The following is a 17,986-nucleotide window of genomic DNA, read 5'->3' as shown; positions in this document are numbered from 1 at the left end:
AAGTATTACTTTAATAATTTAAATAATTATTATATATACAATACTGTTTAAACAATAATTGTTAACAACAATTGTTTCAAGCTTGTTGTTACCGCCGGCATTAGTATTAACCAATATGCACCACGAGGAGGTTACACGATCGGATTTGCATATCTTGTGTGTGTGTGTGTGCGTGTGTGCGTGTGTCACAGCAAAGATTAAGACTCCATGATTCGTCACTTCCGTAGTATTTAATGACTCCAAACCCTCTCTGCTGTGTGTATGTGTATGTGTGTGAGTGTGTTTATAGTAACATTTCTAATGTCTCGGGAAAAATGTCTTGTCTTTTCTTGTTATTTTTTCTTTCTGGGTCTTAGGTTTGAAATTATGAGGTCAGAGGAGACTAATAAGTGGTGTAAAATAGTAATAAGTGATGAAATAGCTAAAGCTACCGTATTTCATCTCCACAAGTGTAAGACATGTATATATTGGGATATTTTCGGGATTCTCTTTTTCAATAAATGGATATATTTCTCAAAATTGCAGATAGTAGTTGCAGCTGAAAAAGATGTCATTTGACGAAGTAGAATAACTGTTTAATCAAGTAAGACTAATCAAAGTTTAAGATACTTTAAGATCTTTTCTGAAAGTTAATTTATAATTTATTTATCGGGATTTTCTTCATGATATAATAAAATTGCTTGTCAAACCTCAAGCTATGTTGTTCTTTGATTTGGATATAAATGTTTTTCAAATCAAAGAATAGTCCATTACATGTAAAAAGGTTGGGGTGATAATATACGAACTAGAAAGAAATATCTTGAATGTAGACAACTCAATTGACGAAAATCGAGAATTGTCTCATTCGAAATATTTATGGTCATTTTACACATAGATTGGAACAATATTTTGGGAAATAAAGATTACATGCTATTTCTATGATGTTCCAAGTAAACAAATTTGCAATGGAAAACTTAATTCGAAGAAAAAATTTTTTGAGTTTATGTCCACATTTTTACACAGTTCGACCCACTGTGCGCCGTGAACTTCGCGAAGCGCGCTGTTGACGATGACACTTTCCGTTGTGAAGCGAAACGACGATCAGCCCGACGCTCGCGATTATAAAACAACAAAAGGCAAGCGACTGTCTGAGAACTCCGACGTCGTATCGCGCTCGGCTGAAGAAATAGATCCGAAATAGATCGAAACGATTCTCCGAACTTTGGATCCCATCGTCGGCACATTTGCCTCCATCGACCGACAATAAAAGCATTCCCCTCCCCCGCCGGAGTTTCTCCACGCGAGCTCTCCTTGCGAAAGTCGTGGAACATTATCGGCGTGAAATCACATTCGTGCGAGAGACTTTCAAACTTCGTCGCGATCAGCAATCAGAGTCTAGAGATTCGCCATTTCTGTCACAGCGGAGACGACTCGGTATCACGTTCAGCCGGAGAGGAAATTTTGAAATTTCGTAGTAACGTATAGGTTGCTCTCGCAGGTTAATCCTTTGTGAACGAATGCCGCCACTGTGGCGGCATCAAACAGATAAGAGATACCAATGCGATTTTGAGTCTTTAACCCTTTGACCGCGAAAGACGCCGTCATAGAGCCATTAATGTGTACAAAGACATATTATACAGAGTGCCCGGAAATTTTTGGAAACGAAAAATTGTGAGGATTAATTGGATTAAACTGAGAAGAAAAGTCAAGTACGATTTTGCAAAAATCGCAATAGTTTTATTAAGTTATTAATGATTGAAAATAACCACACCTACAAGTTTTTTTAATTGATAACTTGAAGACTTACATATTTATTTGCAAAATCGTAAATGAATTTTTCTCTTGTTAGATTTCAGAGCCATTATTTATTTTATTTTATTTAAGGACTTTTTTATTCAGAATGATCTGATCTACAATTATATGACGGCTATTGTGTCTAGCGATAGATATGGAAATATTGAACTTTGAACTCTGAAACTTAAACCTGTCACTAGGCAAAATAGCCGTCATGTAATTGTATTTTGAATAAAAGAGTCCTTCACCATTTTGCAAACAAGTACGCAAATTTTCAAGTTATCAATTAAAAGAGCCTCTAGATGTAATAATTTTCATGTAGATAATTAATAATACAATAACTATTGCGATTTCTGCAAAATGATACTTGACTTTTCTTCTCAGTTTGATCTGATTAATCTTCACAATTTTTTCAAAAGATCTCGGACACCCTATATATGCACGATAAATCTTTTTACTGCAACACACTAAAGATGCTGTTCAGAGACAAAATAAGCTCGGTTTAGCCGTAGCTTAACAATAGTATAAAAAGAGACTAACGACATTTGTGTTCAGAGACACTTTTTTATGATTTAGCTTTGTATTAATCCCAGCTTAAATTTAAATTGCCTGCAGAGGCAGTCTAAAGTTGGCTTAACCTTTTAACTGCCAGAGGAGTATACAGGGTAAGGCACCCAAAACAGGTCACTTTGAATAACTTTGAAAATATGCAAGATGGAAAAAAATGTTAAATGCAGAAATTGTAGGGTTTTAAGTGACGCGTTATATAGCAATATTAGTATGAGCAACGTTATTAAGGTTACGGAAAATCATTTTGAAAATTTCAAAATCATCAAGTTAAGAAAAGTTTGGATAACAGCATATTATTCAGATCAAATAGAGTAGAAAGATCTAGTATCATTTTTTCTTCTGACAAATAGTTACCGAGATATTGTAGTTGCCAGATATTGAAAAAGTTACCAGGTTTTCCTTAAATATCTCAAAGAATATTAGTCAAATAAAAAAATATTCCAGACAAAAGTTATTCAAATTGATTGGTAAAAAAAGATAATAAAATAAAAAATTGAGGTTTCCATTTAAACAATTCAAGGTGACCTTCCCGTAATCTTGATGACGCTGTTCAAGGTCACACTAGTATTGCTATGTTATACGTCATTTGAAATCCTACAATTTCTGTATTTAACATTTTCTTCTATCCCGCATATTTTCAAAATTATTCAGCTGGCCTGTCTTAAGTGTCTCATTCTGTCTTAACACATTCATTGATATCATTAAGAATTTCCTCCCGATATTCTTGTTCGGCCTTATTCGTGCGTTCGGCCTCCATCTTTTGTGGATAATGTTCTTTCTTCTTAATATCGATTTCGTCAGAAAACTTTTCTCCTGTGTAGATCGATTAGCTTTCCTATTTCGTTTTGCTATTATTTTATTTTGTTTGATGCATCCATTGAGAATAATTTTACTATTATAAATTATAAAAAAAAGAGTCTCAAGATATAAACACGAACCTCAAAGGTCGCGCTTTGACAATTCGATGATGATTGCATTTCATTGGCTACAAAGTATCTGAAGATAAATTTAATCTTTAAAGCCTACTACGATGAGTGAAATTTCACTCCATAAGAATTTTTGAAAAAAATCTTATTAAAAAAACACGGTGACAATACCAATTTTATAAGTATTTATTCCCGCTATCAGTAGTGATAACGTTATGATAAAACAGATCAATTCTCGCATATACTTTGGTATGAACGATAACAAGAAAAGTTTGCTTAGGCTGATATTCGGTGGTAGCTTTTAAGGCTTAAGACGATTAAATGTAAGATCCTAGTACGAATATCGCGCGAAGGATTTAATTTCTTCAGTTCGGATATAAAATTTAAATCACTTCGGCAAAATGTCGCTGAATAACATAGCCTCAGTTCATCGTTAGTCCACAGATAAACTAGACGAATCGAAGGACTAACTGAGCCAGGACTAAAGTAAGATTATTACGGTTTTACACGTTGCCTCTGAAACCGTCCTATTTTACTAAATCGGTACAGCATTGGGTTCATCGTTGCATGTCGCGTAGCAACCGATGGAACAACTGGATATCGACAAGTGTTTCGGTGTCATCATGTTCTTAAAAAAATGCCATTCGGTAGCAGCGAGTATCACAACTGCCGTATGAATATAACACACTCCGCATAATGCCGACGGCTCTTTGTTGGAGCGCGCCGCAGTCAAGGGGTTGATGTACAATCTCGTTACACAGAAAACGTCTTGCAAATTGAATAAAAAATCTTGCTGTATAGAAAATACGCTCGAGCCACCGGGAATCAGAATCGAGAGAGTGCTCGTCCGCAAAGGGTTAATAGGCTGGACACCGAGCTGGCTCGCGGGGGATGGACGGGCGGCGGCTGGCGGCGCATAAATCACGCTTAGTTCATCAGTGTGTGATTCGCACACGCACACGCAGGATCCGTGAGGGCGCGTGAGCGCGCGTTCGTTAATAGGTTTGCACGTGCGTGTCCCTAAACGTAATGCCGATTTTATCTACCCTCTTGTCTACGCAGGCGGCGCGCGCGCGCGCGCGCGGAGGGTAGAGAGTGAGCCGGTCAGACGGGCAGTCTGATCCAGGTCGCGGCCGGAAGTCGATCCCGATTGATCGGCAATCGCGGGAGCAATCGCGCAAAACGTCGCGCGTGTTTGTAAAACAAAACGCGGCGCGGCCATCGGTGACATCGCTCGCGTTTGCAGGAAGATAATCGAATGCGAGTAATTTCACCCCGCTAATGAGGAGACGCACGGGTGGGAGGGGGAGGCGGCAGAGAGAGGGGGGGCTCGTGGGCGCTGGTACAGCTGTAAAATACTGCGGCGCGCGTAAACAAACGCGACACGGTAATATCCCGCGGAGAATATTTCACTTCGGGTATCACGGCGTAGTAATTGAATATCGACGTTATCGATATTGTCTCACCCCCTCCCCTCCGCCGCGGCGTCGCACAGCGCGGCGTTACATAAACCGTAATAAAACGCGATGCATATCTCGCGAAACGCGCCGCATCATCATAACCGCGCGCGCGCGGGGGCGGGGAGGGGGAGTATCTTTCTGAGCCCTTTTAACCGCTCGAGATTGGACGCCGCGGCCCGCCGTCGAAATTGATTACGGCGCGCGCGCAGCGCGCGGCGGGGTCGCTTAATTTTTATCCGAGCGAACGGCAAACGCACGCACACCGCTCGCATATTTTCGCAGGCTCGCGCGAGCCCGCGTTTCGATTACCGCCCCCCCCCCCCAACCTCTCTCCGCGCCTGAAACCGAACGTCAGCGTTCGGACAAAGCGCGTAGTCGCAAGCGGAATCGCCATTTTTTTTTTAAGGTAAAATTCTCCCGCTGCTCCCCTGCTTCTCGAGGCCGTCCCCGCGAGGTCGGTTACGCGGACGAGAGATCGAAAGTGGCCTTGAAGATTAACACGCTTCCTGCCGATGAAAGAACAGCTCGTCGTCGTCGCCGCTTCGTTTTCGAGCAATTTCCACGGAGAGATCTCGGCGAGAGAGAGAGAGAGAGAGAGGGAGAGAGAGGGAGAGAGAGGGAGAGAGAGGGAGGGAGAGGGAGAGGGAGAGAGAGAGAGAGAGAGAGAGAGAGAGAGAGAGAGAGAGAGAGAGAGAGAGAGAGAGCGAGCGCAACCGTGCGTCGGCTTATCGACTGGCATTATGCATTCTGTCGCGTGCACTTAAACGCATAACGGGGCTGCGTTGTTCGGTCGTTACACGACAAGCGCGTTTTTCTAGTCGCAATTTACCCTATCGCATTAATCGCGCGAGAGATCGCGCGCCGACGGAACGCAATACACCGCGCCGCCGCACGTTTCAAGATAATATCTCAGCGGCACCCTCCCGATTGAAATAACTGCGTACCGCCGAAAGAGACGGCGTATCTCGTATCATTTCGCGGACAGTGGGAGGGAGGAAGGGAGATAAGCGAGGAGAGAGAGAGAGAGAGAGAGAGTTCCGAAAATTGAAATTCTCTCTGGCTTTTGGTTAACAGTCGCTGGAAAGCACGGAAATTTTGCAATTAACGCAATTAGTGCGCGGCCCCGAGCTCTCTTCGGCTCATCGGCGGGGGGGGAGGGGTGATTAAAATAAGCTTCGTTAAACAGCTTCCACGGGTAGACCTTATCTTGATACAGCGACGGTTTCCTGTAGATCGTGACGAAACACTAATAGGGTGGAAGAGGCGGTTGTCGGTCGGTCCCCGATGGCTTTCGTTATTCCCCGTTATTACATTATTATTATTATTATTATTATTATTATTACGTTGATTGACGCGATAGACTGCAAACCATGATAGCGCGCAGGTGACGACGGGGTGAATTTAGAAGCACGGAACACGCGGACGCGGTGAGATCGACGGGGTGGATTCCTCGCGTCGCGCGAAAAAGAATGCTCTTCGAGTCGCAAGAAAACGGTCCGCCGAAAAGAACAAAAGCGAGACGAGTCCTCCCGAGCGAGAGAAGCCCAGAAACTTCCTCTCCGCGACGTCTCGAATCGTCTCGAATCATCGCGGACGCCCAACGTATCAGGAATGTGATTTAATTTTGAAGGTTTTGCAAGAGACGGCACTAATGTCAGTTTTGTCGAAGACGTTTCAATCACAACTATCGTTTCTTGACGCTTTGACATTAATCCATGATACTTAGTCAATTATTAACAATCGACGCAGTAAAAGTCGTGTTAATATCACTTTAAAAATAGAACTTCGATATGCGTCGTTTTTGTTTTTTAATTAAAAGAAAACGGCGGCTGAGGGTCAAAGAATTAATATTGAATATCATCGAACAAATTATGGAAAATTTCATAGTATTATCCGGATTTGTCAACTTGTTACTTAAATGATTGCAATAGCTTTAATGACTCATTTTGTATTTTTAAGTCTAATTTAATTCGTAACATAACAATGCGTATTATGTGACTGTATAACAATATGTGTAAACAAACGTTTTTTTCCCTTTTATTGCATCAGATTCTTCTTATATATTATACTATTCTTACGTTATTGTACACCAAAGAGTTCAGACCCATATACATTATGAATAAATGAAATCTGATAGAAACTTGTGGTGATATTTTATCAATTAAGTAGGTATCAATGAGACAGGTGAATACTGATTTAGACGATTCAAAAGTGGCGATTTCAATGTTAACGACAAAGATCGCTCGGGAGTAAACAAAGAGTTTGAAAATGCAGGTTTGCGAGCATTGTTAGACGAAAATCCACGCATAATCCACTTCAGAATTTGCCGGAACATTAAATGTTGATCGTACAACAATTATTATCAAACGTTTACACGATATAAGAAAGACACAAAAAAGGAAAATGGATTCCACATCAATGATCGGAAAATGCCGTTGCGAGTCGGTTGAACATTTGCATTTCGTTGATCGCCAGACAAAAATGAAAGGTTTTTTGTATCGAATTGTTACTGGGGATGAAAAATGGATCAATTTCGATAATCCCGAACGAAAAAAATCATGGATTGATCCAAGCCAGCCAGCAACATCCACTTCGAGGTGCAATATTTACGGTTCAAAGGTATTGCTGTGTACTTGATAGGATCAAAAAGGTGTTGAGCACTATGAACTGTTAGATCCGAATGAAACTATCACCGCTGATCGTTATCGACAACAAATTATACAACAAATTATACAAATTAAAGCGAGCATCGGGCCAAAAGTGATCACCAATTGCGAGTAAACGACGCAAAGGTGATCCTTCTTCGTGACAATGTTCGACTTCATGTTGTATCAGTGAAGCAAACACTATTAAGGCCCATCTACAATGGCTGTAAGAATAAGGTTGTAAGCGTAAGCAGTAAGAAATAGACCAACTACAATCGATTATTATAAGAATAATCGATTATGGTTGGTCCATTTCTTACTGCTTACGCTTACCTTATTCTTGCAGCCATTGTAGATGAGCCTTTAGAGCTGGAATGGCAAATCTTACCGAACCCCGCGTATTTTCCAAACGTTGCTCCATCCGATTATCGCTTGTTCCAGTTGATGCAACATGCTCCAGAGGATGCACATACTTTCATAACTCCGAACAAGTGCAAAAATTTATTGAAAATTGAATGAACTCCAAAGAAGAATCTTTCCTCGTCGCGGAATCCATCTCTTGTCAGAAAGATGAGAAAAAGTTGTAGAAAACAAATGGTATTCGTTCATCAGAGAAATAAAAAACGTTTCAGACAAAAGTTGCTCAAATGAATTAGCAGAAAAAGTAATGTAATAAAAAATTGGGGCATCCATTTAAGAAAAGCGATGATCAGCGTGAATATTTCGAAAGTGGCGTCATCTTAAAAAAAAAAACCGATGACATCGCTCCGTCTTATATTCCTCTTCAAACAAAATAATTTTTGTCTGAAATATTTTTCCGCACCTTTTATATTTTTCGAGATGTTTGAATGGATAAATTATAATTACTATACCTATATATAGATAAAAAGATATATAAATATAGATTCTGAAGTAAATCAAGGAGGAATTTAAGGATTTAAGAATAGAAGAAACAAAAAAAGGGCTTAACAATAGAGGAACTAAATAAATTAAAGATTTAGCCAGCGCGATATTTCTTTTAGTGTATTCAAAGATACCTCAGACAGATAAATATAGAGAAGTATAAATACAGAGGAAGATTTTACAGTAAATTAATTAAGGATTTAAGAATGGGGGAGAAAAGAAAAAAAATTAACAGTAAAAGAATTGAACATGCTCCCGAGGGTGCACACTTTCGTAACTTCGAACAAGTGCGAAAATTTATTGAAATTGAATGAACTCCAGAGGGAGAATCTTTCCTCGTCGCGGAATCCATCTCTTGCCAGACGGGAAAAAGTTGTTGAAAACGAAGGAAAATATGTTAATTGTGATATTCGTTCATTGTCTTGTAAGTAAATCAGTTTTTGAGCAAACGACCTTCAAAACTAAACTGCACTCCTGACAGTGCTTAAAAAATAATTACCCCCGTCGAGCGCGCTGACTCGTCGACGCGGGCCGTTGTTTCCGTATGGGAGGCGTTTACGACGACCGGCCGAGCGCTACAGATTTCCCGTAAACGCCGGCGCGGCGCTCTGTTTCGGCGCGAAAACTCAATCGTAATGGCCTATAAACGCCGGTCATAAAGATCATAACGGTACATTAAGCCCGCTATCGGGCCGGCGGTAACGCCGCTGATTCGGTCGAAACTTTTACGGCCTGGTCCCGCGGAAGCGCTCGGCTGCCGCTGAGGACGCCCGAAGAAAATTCCAAGCCGCGCTACGTATCGGAGGTACGCTCGGGATGCGCCGCTGCGCTCGTAATTTACAACGCGATCGGCGTCGCAGCGCACAAGCAGAGGTGTGTATCGGAATTTACAAGCCGTTCTCGCCCGTAGACGCGGTACCGCGGCGCTGTAAACGTCTCGTCTCGTATTTTTCTTTTATCTCCCCTTATCGGCCGCGCGCGCGCGCGCCTCGGGCGGTTATGCATTATTTCGCAGCGCAGTTAATAAGCATGCACGACGCGCGCATATTAAGTGGACGTTAATTGAATGTATCTCGCCGCGACTGGGATTACGCTCCGTCGGATTCTAAGAAAAACGCCCCCTCCCCTCTCCGGGAGAGACGGAGACCGGAGATGTGATCGCCGATACGACGCGTTTGTTAATTATTAAAGTCACCGATGCGACCACTTCTCCTCGGACCACCGACGTGGTTACGACGTCCGCGCGCGAGTTTCGCTGAAAGTCCCCGAGAAATGACGCGGAATCCGCTTAATCAGCCGGATTAACCCTTTATATCTGGAATTCATCTATCTGAGAATCTATCTTAGATTTTTGCGTGATTGAATAGCTCTTGGCATATTAGAAACATAAGGAGCAGGAAAGGGAATTGTATAGTGATTTGACGACTAAATTTTAAAGTGGTGCTTATCAGGATTGGGAAGTAACTCGTTACTTGTAACGAAGTTACAGTTACAGTTATTTCTTTTTTTGGTAATTATAACCTAACTTTGTTCCGTTTTTTCCGTTTGTAACTGAAACTTAATTTAGTTATATTTGTTTGATAAGTAGTAACTAATTTAACAGTTATTTTAATAGTCACTTTATATATTTTAAACTTAAGTTTCTGGCAGACCAGCATAACGATAACGCGATGTGCGAAGCTTGATATCCAATAAGCATACAGTTATTCTGGCTGCATTTGGAAAACGCGCTATTGCGTCATTTATCTTTATCGTTCATTAGATGTAAAACAAGGATAAAGTGACGCAATAGCGTTGATAGTCTCCTCTCCGAACGCAACTTGTATTTCCTTAAAAAAAATTGTACGCCTATTGGACATTTCCGTTGTGCGTCGCCAGCCTTTATTTATTAACATAACCTGCGTTCAGCGTAAAGTGCGCTACAGTTTCAGTTATATAAAAAATTCAAGCAATGAATAAAAAATCTCAATCTTTAGAGGAGGATTGTAAAATATCATGGTCAGCATATGCAGAAATATTCGAGTTACAGCAGAAGCTTGGAAATGAGAACAACTAGGCATTTCTCTGCAAAATTTGCGCTGGCAAAAAAATTATTCATGCAAGTAGAACCTCAACTGAAAATTTAAGAAAACATATGAGTGTGTGTCTTTATTTATAAAATATCAATATGTATTTTAGTGAGAAAATTTAATTTTTGATATTATTTTTAGTATTTTTAACATTTATTATCCTTATAAAATTCATTCGCTTTCTTATAATTGTTATTAATAGTCTTAAAGAATAAATTTGATTGATATTGCTTGTTTAAATTAATGAATTTAATTTGTAAAAATTATATACAACATGAGGAATGCAATAATCAACAAGCTACTTTTATATAAAATTGAAGGAATTTACATAATTACGAAATTTAAAATAATAGCACAATTATTGTAAAAAAGTAACTGAAAATATAACGACTCGTTACCTTCTAAATAACTATAACTGTAACATGTTATTTCTGAGAGTCAGTAACCGCGACTAGTTACTTTTTCAGTAAAAAAAAACTGTAACTGTAACTAGATACCTTTATAAAGTAACTTTCCCAACATCCCTGGTACTTATAAGCATCAACGACACTGTAAGGTGAGAGACACGGAAAAGGAGTTGGAAGATACATACGAGCGTTTATATTGAGCGGTACTTTTGAGTGCCGTCGAGACATAAAAGGGTTAAACGTCGTACGCATCGCCGTTTGTCGCCGTGAGTGAATGATCGCCTGAACGTCGACGCAACGGCAAACACAATACGTGGGGATCTCGAGAAAGGCTCCTCGTGATTTCCGCTTCCTCGTGTTCGCCTCGTCCGCCAAAGGACGAGGGTTAAGCCTCGTTCTTCGTAACACCCTAAGACCCTCGCGGACGCCGCGCCGCGCCGTCGCGAAACAGGTGGCGAACGTTCGTCGTGCAAGTGACAGTGACGGTGGGTGGGGGAGGAAGAGAGCGATGCTTTCTTTCATGAGCGGCTCGCGACAACCCCTCCCCCTCCCCCCATTTCCCTCTCTTTCTTTCACTATAAACTCAATTTTCTAACTCGCGCGCGCGCGCGAGATAAGGGTCGGTCTCTTCCGCAGGCTTCACTCGCCGTCGCCCGCTGCCACCCTCGTCACTTTGATATCGATGAGGGTAATTTACGCGTACATTGTTGGCGGAGAAGATTGATGCGTCGAGTGCGTGCGGGGGCACCGAGAAAGGAGAGGGACAGAGAGAGAGAGAGAGAGAGAGAGAGAGAGCGGAGAGGGGGGCCGGTGGTGGTGGGTTTTCAAGGTCCGTCGCGCTCTGTCCGAAGCACCAACCCCCGTAGAGCCGCATCGCTCCTGTTATTTCCTACCGCTCTTTCTCACTCTGGTTCTGCCTGCAGCATGATGAATTGCATTTCGACACCCTACGGGCTACGGGCCGGACGATTGTCCTGCGAGACTGCCCCGTCATTCGGCAAGTATTATTGCGCGCGTGAAACTGGCGCCTTGCCTCCTTCCGCGTAATCGCGTTCGAATGACGCCGATGAGCGATATCACCCCCTCCCACCCCGCCCGCCCCATCCTCACTATTCTGTCTCTTTTCATCTCTCTGTGCTGCGGTCCTCGCGAGGACGAGGAAGGTGGACGCCGCTCCCATCGGTGTTCCTTTTTTTTCTTTTTTTTTCCCGTTCGTTGTTTCAAACTGGAAAAAATGGCGCGGGTTATCGCGAGCGTCGCGCGATAAAATGGATCTCGCGGTGAAATAGTTGTAATATCGACCGCCGGCGTGTTCGCGCGCCGCGTTGCGACGGAACGCGTTCCGGGCGGTAACCACCGGCGGTGTGCGCACCGGCGCGGCTTTCACCGTGGAAACGGAGAAAAACGGCACCGCAGCGTTGCACAAAGCGCAGCCGCTTTTCACGGCGACGCGGTTCTTACCGCGGGAGGAGATACAATTTTATGTCGAAACGGCGCGCGCTCGTTGTTTTACGCCGATGTTCCGCCCGATGGCTCGTTTGCAACCTCATACGGACTCATTTGACTCGTTACAACGTGGAATTACGACGGCGTTTCGCACGAGAGGCAACGGATACAAAAGAACCGAGCGCGATATCCGAGACATGCGTAGAGAAAGATCCGACGTAAATTCCGCCAGTTTCTCGCTGAGGTGCATTCGCGATGACGCGCCACGACGTCCGAATCGTCCTCGAGCGACTCTCCTGCTCCCGTCCCGTCGAGACCGTTGAACGTTCGGCAGAAAGACCCAGCAAATTGAAGCAGAGCGAGAGCGAGAGAGAGAGAGAGAGAGAGAGAGAGAGAGAGAGCGGGAGAGAGAGAGAGAGAGAGAGAGAGCGGGAGAGAGAGAGAGAGAGAGAAGGGGGAGGAGAGCAAACGCTCAACGTTCCGGAGGATAATAAACGGACGCAAAAGCAGCACTGCGTCGGTCGCTTTCGCGCGATCCCCCTCCCCCTCTGCCCCCTGCCCTGATCTGCGGTCGCGAGCGCATCGGGACGGCGACGCGTATGAGCGCACATGCACAGCGCGCTCAAAGTCCTTAGATGACGAACGGATACGAGATTATTATTAGACAACGCGGACGTATGAAATAAACTTGCGGGATAAAGTCGAGCAGCCGCGGTATGCGTGACCGCTCCTCATATACGCGAGACCTCCTCGCATCTGATTAGCGCGCGCTGATGAAAGGAGCGCCGCGCACTTTTAAATATATCGCGCCGTTGCATAGCGGGGTTAGGTGACATTTTTTGGTTGAAAATTCTCCAGAGACCTGAATTTCCAACCGATCATCGACACCAATGGATGAGGTTGATCCTGAATAAATTCCCAAGAGATCTGTCTTGCTAAAATTAAAAAGGAAAATTTTTTTTCTCGAATTACTAGTCCCAAAAGAGAAAAAATTATCGTTAAACGCGAGAAACTTATTTCCATCTAATAGCGTATTCAGCGGATTGAAGTTATGAAACCAATCAACAGACACCTCGAGATTCATCGATCTTGAAGCAGAAACTCATTAAGCCAAAACTCATATGCCCAAAATACAAAACATCAAATATAAACCCGTTAGGCACAAAACTGAGGGATATTGAGTCTTAAGCCCATCAACTATCTAGGAATCTATCAATCCGAGAACTTTTTAGCTCGTGGATGCACGAAACCGTATATATTAACACGTTAAGCGCGGCGTCGGTCCCTGATGGGGACTGACAGTGAACTTTTCGTTTGGGCAGCGTCGGTCCCTGGGACCGGCAGTATCAAGGTTAAAAATAACTCACTCGATGAATCGCTATCTCCTTCTCCTCTCAACATTTTCGGTATTATGGGCAATAAATTTTTTTTTGAAAATAGTGACTATGAAAATTACTTTATGAAACACAACGAACTAAAGTTCTCTCTGCTCAAAGAACCTTTACACTTCCGTGGGTTTTTTCTAACTGATCGTCTTTTGGAGGTCGCTTTCTTACCGTTCTCCATCTGATTATCTTCTGTTTATACTTTGTACACTTCCGTATTGGCGGCGCCATTACCATAGCCCAAACGGAAAGTGAAGTAAAATCGTCACCGCGATATGTGTGTATCTTCTGTTTATATTATATAACCCAACACTCGTCGAGTGGTCGCCGCCCGCCGCCGGCACGCCGCCTGAACGAAAAACTCAGCAAAATCGGCTCCGCGCTTAATGCGTTAAGAGTCCCGAATAGTCCAAGAACCCAATCTAGCCATAGCTCGAGAACCTGATAATACTCGACGTTGAATATTCAGCTATAAAACATTAAGTTCGAGCCTCGAAACTTTTAAGACAAACCCTAAACCCATGAACCCTGAGCCGATAATTTTTTCAAAAGCTCGGCTAGACAGACACTCTTTGGCACTTATTCAGGATCAACTTCATCCATTGGTGTCGATGATCGGTTGGAAATCCAGGTCTCTAGAGAATCTCTCTAGTCTCTAGTCTCTAGAGGTCTCTAGAATTTTGAGCCAAAAAATGTCATCTGGCTCCACTGTGCGCCGTGCCGCGAGGTGCTCTTTCACGGGCCGATAAGGTGTCGTTCGGCCGCGTGGCGCGTGATCTCGCGAACTCGCCGCATCGTCCGCGGCGTTCGTTTCCGATTGCCGGTTTTCCGGCAGTTTCAAGTTCTGGAATGGAGATGCGGCGCGACCTTCACGGCGAAGTTCTCTCGCGGCGGTGTACGTTCGGGGATTCCGGCGCACTTAACCGAGCTCGATGTCTATGGTCTTTTGTTCGCCTCCGTGGCGGTTGGATGTGATTCCTGCAACTACGCATATTTTTTGATCGTAGGGGACTGCGTGCGCGTTGTCCCTGTTTTTCTTTTACCTCCGTACTACTGGAAAATAGCTTTACAGAATTTAATCTATCTACACCGTGAGAGTGGCGTTGGAGCAGTACCCTATTTTTGCCCAGAACCATTTATCGAATTGAAATTGAACCGAGCTCGATTGTCTCCGCTCGCGCGCGCGCGCGCGCGCGCGTTACAATGACGCGACGCGACAGCTTGCGGCGAAGTTGCCGCGTGTGCACGTCGATAGCTGCGCGAGGTGCTGGAATATGCAATCGCGACGCACAAACATTCCCGCGCAGACACGGGCGCACGCTTATTCATGGCGCGCTAAAAAATTCATGGAAATATCAAAGTTTAAGTATCCGGCAAAGATCTCGAGACGGGCTGCGAGACGGCGCTGAAATATCCGCGGGAAACACGTTGCGCCGCAGACGCGCGTAAAAGGGGGAGAGCGACGGGGCCGGAGGGCGCGTGCGACAGTCGTAAAACGCCGGTGCATAAATGTGCATTGATTTACGTCGCGGAAAGTGTCCGTGTTCCCCCCGACGACACTCGACGGGATCGTTTCCTTCGTTTGGCTATCGGCGTCCGTGCGTCGATTCGCCGTAAAATCCGTCAGGTACAACGAGTTCATTATCGACACGCAATGTGCGTGAGATCGCGCGCGAGTCTCTCGAGGAAACGTCAGCTCTAACGAGGACTGACGTTCAAGGATTGTCCACTGTGTGAAAATGCTCCTTTGCGCGTGTATTGTTTGAGGGTCAAGTGTGTTCGAAGAGATACTCCAGATAGATTTACAGGGTGGCTCATTTTAACTTATCTACTTGAATATCTCGAAAAATATAAAAGATATGTTGAGACAGAAGCTGTTTGGTTCGAAGGGGGACATAAGACAACGATGTCATTTTGTTTACAGATAGCGCCACTTTCGAGATATTCATTGATCGTTACTTTTCTTAAACGAAAATCTCAATTTTTTATTATATCATCTTTCCTGCCAATTAACTTTTGTCTGAAACATTTTTCTATTTGCTGAATATTTTTGGAAATATTTAGGGAAAACTTGGTAACTTCTTCAATTGACTTTGGCTTACGATATCTCGGTGACCATTTGTCGGAAGAGGAAGGAAGAAAAAGTGGTACTAAACTTTTTCACTCGATTTCGTCTCAAGAATATGCTGTTACAATAGCGCCCTGACTTTTGTTAATTTGATGATTTTGAAATTTTCGTGTCAAAAAGTTAACAAAAATTGGGACACTATTGTAACAGTATATTCTTGAAAATATTCAAATTATATTATTACATATTATATTATTGTTACGAATATTGCTTGACATTTCGTTAATGGATGCAACGACGGGCAGAGAAATTAAATTTCCAGAAATAAGAAACACAAGTGTAAAACTGGCACTACGGATGAAAGATATAGGTATCTATCCAGGTGACGAAATAGAAATATCTTTTTATCATTATGCAGTTCTATATATTTTCCTAGAGTGCTTGTATATTGGCGCTATATCGATTCTGTGGCATGAAAAATTAAATTTCGATAAATTTATTTGCCGGTGATAAATGTTATTTGTTATCTCGGCCATATTACCTTATTAATAATATTAACGTTGTACTGATTAAAAGCTAAAGTATTGTAATACGCATGGTTAATATTACATTTACGACTGATATTACATCATTCAATTTAAAAATATATAAAATGTTCTATTTCCCTCGTTGGAACTCAGTTATATATGACTATACAAGATAAGGAATTTAAAATTGGCTACCTGAATAACTTTGAAAATATAATACAAGATGGAAAAAATGTTAAGTACAGAAGTTGTAAAATTTTAAGTGACGCATCGCATAGCGCTACTAGCATAACCTTCAACAGCGTCAATCAAGGTTGCGGGAAGGTTACTTTGAATTTTTTAAACGGAAATGCCCATTTTTTATTACATCATCTTCTTTTGTTAATTAATTTGAACAACTTTCGTATGAAACATTTTTTTATTTCCCTAATATGTTTTGAGATACTTTAGAAAAATTTGGTAATTTTTTCAATATTTAATTTGTGATGTCTTAATAACTATTTATCGGAAGAAAAGTGGTACTCTTTTACTCGATTATTTGGTCTTAAGAATATACTGTTGCAATAGTGACCCAACTTTTTTTAACTTGATTTTGAAATTTCCAGAAATCAACAAAAGTTAACAAAAGTTAGAACACTATTGTAACAGCATATTCTTGAGACCAAATAAAGTAAAAAAGCCTAGTACTGCTTTTCCTTCCGGCAAATAGTTACCGAGATATCGTAAATTAGATATTGAAAAAGTTACCACGGTTTTCTTAAATATCTCAAAAAAATATCAGGGAAATAAAAAAAGCTTCAGACAAAAGTTGTTCAAATAAATTAGCAGAAAAAGTAATATAATAAAAAATTGGGGCATCCATTTAAGGAAAGCGATGATCAGCGTGAATATCTCGAAAGTGGCGTCATTTAAAAAAAAAACCGATGATATCGCTCCTCTTCAAACAAAATAATTTTTGTCTGAAACATTTTTCCGCATCTTTTATATTTTTCGAGATGTTTGAATGGATAAATTATAATGAGTATACCTCTACATAGATAAAGAGATATATAAATATAGATTCTGAAGTGAATCAATGAAGGATTTAAGAATAGAAGAAACAAAAAAAGGGGTTAACAATAGAGGAATTAAATAAATTAAAGATTTAGTCAGTGAGACATTTCTTTTAGTGTATTCAAAGATACTTCAGACAAATAAATATAGAGAAGTATAAATACAGAGGAAGATTTTAGAATAAATTAATAGAGGCTTTAAGAATGGAAGAGAAAAGGAAAAAATTAACAGTAAACGAATTGAACAAATTATTGAAAGATTTAGCCAAATGCGATATTTCTCTTTTCTCTATTTTATACAATTAATTTTCGCTACTTTGCGAGTCTCATTGCGAAGGACTAGATCGCGACGAATGAAATATCCGGTCGGTCGACATTTTCCATAAAAAGAAAGCACCAGACAAACGTGCGCGCCAAGATCGAGTGTGTCTATTCGGGGAGGATCTCTCTCTCTCTCTCTCTCTCTCTCTCTCTCTCTCTCTCTCTCTCTCTCTCTCTCTCTCTCTCTCTCTCTCTCTCTCTCTCTCTCTCCCGAACAATCCCTCGCTTCATTTTTAACCGCTCGCGCAACCCCCAGCCGAATCGCACGCGGTACAACGTTATCCGGTCGAGTGGCGTCGCGCCTTCTAGACCCTTCTCTGTCCCTCGTCTTCGAAGTTACCCTCATCCCCGTGCCCTCATCCACCCTCTTAGACCCGTTCAAGTCCCACCAGCCTGCCCAGGAAGCGTGTCGGAGCCCGACACGGAAGAGCGGA

Source organism: Harpegnathos saltator, unplaced genomic scaffold, assembly GCF_003227715.2.
Source record: "Harpegnathos saltator strain DR-91 unplaced genomic scaffold, Hsal_v8.6 scaffold507, whole genome shotgun sequence".
NCBI classification, from domain to species: Eukaryota; Metazoa; Arthropoda; class Insecta; order Hymenoptera; family Formicidae; genus Harpegnathos; species Harpegnathos saltator.
Note: the sequence above shows the minus strand (reverse complement) of the source record.